Source organism: Chiloscyllium punctatum, chromosome 18 (assembly GCF_047496795.1).
Source record: "Chiloscyllium punctatum isolate Juve2018m chromosome 18, sChiPun1.3, whole genome shotgun sequence".
NCBI lineage: Eukaryota > Metazoa > Chordata > Chondrichthyes > Orectolobiformes > Hemiscylliidae > Chiloscyllium > Chiloscyllium punctatum.
The window spans coordinates 37,118,049-37,121,055 of record NC_092756.1 but is presented as its reverse complement, the minus strand read 5'-3'; the positions used below and the strand labels follow the sequence as shown (position 1 = coordinate 37,121,055).

Genomic DNA, 3,007 nt, shown 5'->3' with positions numbered 1-3,007 from the left:
GTTTCTGTAGTGTAGTGGTCATCACGTTCGCCTCACACGCGAAAGGTCCCCAGTTCGAAACTGGGCAGCAACTGCTTTGCTGTTCAACTGCAGCCTTTGACATCGACAAGAACGGAGCTTTCTTGCTTGCTTTCCCATGTGCAAACCTGCCTTCGAATTTGCTTGAATAAATCTTCTCTCGTCGTGCAATGCAATGCGATTCCATTTAATTACTGTGCAAAGCATTGTAAAGTTTTTCTCCAACATCGTTCTGATCATATGCCATTCTGTTTGAGAGTGTAGTTACCCCCTTCTGATCCTTCCACGAAAAGCATTACCGCATTCGCATTCCTTGCGCAGGCGGCCCGGTTCAAAGACAGGGAAGAAGCTGATGTGCTGGTGTCACAGTGCACCACGGATTCTTCAACTAGTCTGTCTGTCAAATGTATCCCAAAGTCGTCTCTGAAAGACCTCATTTGGAAGGTGTCTGTCGTTATTCAACGTGCGAGAATTGGCACCAGAGGTCCTGAATCATGTTTTGGAGTAGTTCACACGTTAGTGGCTCATTCAATCAGCAACAGCAATGAAAGAAATTACACTCTCAGAGGAACATCTGGACCTGTGCTTTCATAGCGTCGCTAGTATTAAGGTGCGCCCCGAGATCTAAGCCACGTTGGAACTGAAACGGAGGAATCGACAGAGAGGCTACAGAATGACATCGCATCCATTTGCTTTTCTTTAAATCACTGACGAGCAGGAAAATGTAAACGGGGAAGGCGAGTGGGGAAGTGAGGCAGTTGCAGCTCTGGAGAAAGTCCTTCTTTGTGATTCACTCAGCAACCAGAGACGTGACGGTGACTCAGGCGTGAGAGCTCTTCACATCATGAACAAACAGCAATCAAGGGCAGTTAGCACCTCTTCCGGACTGGGGGTGGGGTGAGGTAATTACCTTTTGACTTCTGTTACTATGTTCAGAAACTGCCTTTTGGATTGAGGTGAACAGAAACTGCATTTCTAAAAAGCACCATGGAACTTGTTAAAATTTATTGAGTCGCTTTTTTCTCATCGATTCCCACACAGGTTTCCAACTCAGTTGGTATCCATGAGGCTCATGTCCAGGTGTGATAATCTCTGCAGCAAATTGCACGGTTAAGGTAAAAGGCAAGGAAAGTGGCATCTCGAACCGGCCCCGAGGTCAGACCTTCCTTACAATGTAATCTGTCGTTCTCGGATTGTAATACTACCTCCGGTTTTAGGATGGAACATTCTTTGGGAACCTTATTCTGCAAAACAGACACAGTGCCTGAAACTATGCTGCACGGTATGATTTGGGAAACGGCCTGCTCAGCTTTGTGCATTTTCCCTGTAGTCCGGTGTGTTTCATGTTCCGTGTAAACGTGTAAGTTGTCCTGTTTCGAGCAATGGGTGAAATCATTTAGCAAAGCAAGAATCGAAATTGCAGTAATGTCAAGTAGCTCATGGTAATTTGACCCAATCATAACCGATCATATATTCTCACGCACTCACAGATACATTTGTTTCTGAATCCAGTCTGAGAAGATAGACTCAGCTTACCAGTGATTTTTGTCTGGATTGATGGGCTATCGTTAACTGCTGAGAAATTGATATTGTAGACGGACACATCCCAGCAGCTGTGCGAGTCGGAGAGGGATCATGGAACCTTTTTCACTTGAGTTTACATCTGTTGTTATGCAGGAAAACAATTGGAAGTGCAAGAAAATGGACTCGCGCGCGTGTTGCTAGTGTGGCCGAGCGGTCTAAGGCGCTGGATTAAGGCTCCCGTCTCGCCCGAGGGGTGGGTTCGAACCCCACCGCTGCCGTTTCTGCGGAGCTGCTGGTTTAAATGCTGTTTCATTCCCCTGCTGCATTTCTGTTTGAAACAGAAGCAAAATGAGTTTGCTTCCCGGGGAATTTCCTGCGGTGTGGGAAAGTGCCGAATTTTCCAAAGTGTCTGTGCTGTCGTGATCGTGTTCGCCTCCCGCGCGGAAAATCGCCAGCGGCTCCACTGTTGCTTTCTGTTCCAGGCAAGTTGAGCTTTTACTGGAACCGAATGGAGACTGTTGTTGCGAAACAGAGTCCTACGGTGACTCGACTCGTCGTTATTTGGTTTTCTGGCCAATGAGAAAATCGTTCCAATGTATTTCGATGTCATATGTTATTGAATTTCTCCCACTTCCTCCTTTTCCGTCCTGGAGTCATCGGAAGGGAAAGGTAATCTAATCGAGACTGTGATTGGTGAAATTCACTTTTTATGGCCCATTCTTATTATGTTCTTTCTTTGTCTCTTTGCAGCATTGTCTGGGCAGTGGTGGTGCACTCAGGCTCCAGTATGTTTGAAAGAGTAGTTTGGAATTGCCCTGTTGTTATTTGTGTGATAACTTTATGGCTCATGCCCCCGGACTGTCTCACATTTAGCATTCATGCTCGCTGTTTCTGAAAATGCATTTGGTTTTCCAGTTTTGTTTGTGTTCCGTGTTAAATGCTTTCTGTTTTGCGATTCGCTCAATACATTACGAATTAACAGGGTTTCTGAGGTAACTTCCAGCTGCAAAAATCCTCAACTGAGAATCTGGGAAACTTTCACGGAGTATGGTCAGTCGGAGCAAAAGTAAGGAAGTCGTTCGTTTCTGCAGTGTTTCACAATGCTACCTTTCCCGTGAGCCGTCGAACAGACTAAATGATTTTGCCACAGACTGCGACGGTAAGCTCCGCAAAAACGTAATTCTTTAAAGCAGGTGTAAGCAACACAACGTTACCGGGTTACACCGCGTGGAAACAGATACTTCGGTGTATCTCGTCCATGCTCACCACATAGCCAAAATTAAACAAGTCCCATGAAACAACGAGTTAACGGAAACAGAAAGGCGAAAGGTAGAATGGCTTCAACTTTCTGTGTTGGATGCCACTGAGCTGCAGCGGCTGCGACCGCGGCTTGTTTCTGTAGTGTAGTGGTCATCACGTTCGCCTCACACGCGAAAGGTCCCCAGTTCGAAACTGGGCAGAAACT

At 46.2% G+C, this 3,007-nt stretch overlaps 2 non-coding genes across 2 annotated transcripts; both read left to right on the top strand.

The window, feature by feature from the left end:
* On the top strand, positions 1-73 carry trnav-cac (transfer RNA valine (anticodon CAC)). The gene has a single exon. It is a non-coding gene; the product is annotated as a tRNA-Val (tRNA).
* Positions 74-2,934: 2,861 nt separating this feature from the next.
* On the top strand, positions 2,935-3,007 carry trnav-cac (transfer RNA valine (anticodon CAC)). The gene has a single exon. It is a non-coding gene; the product is annotated as a tRNA-Val (tRNA).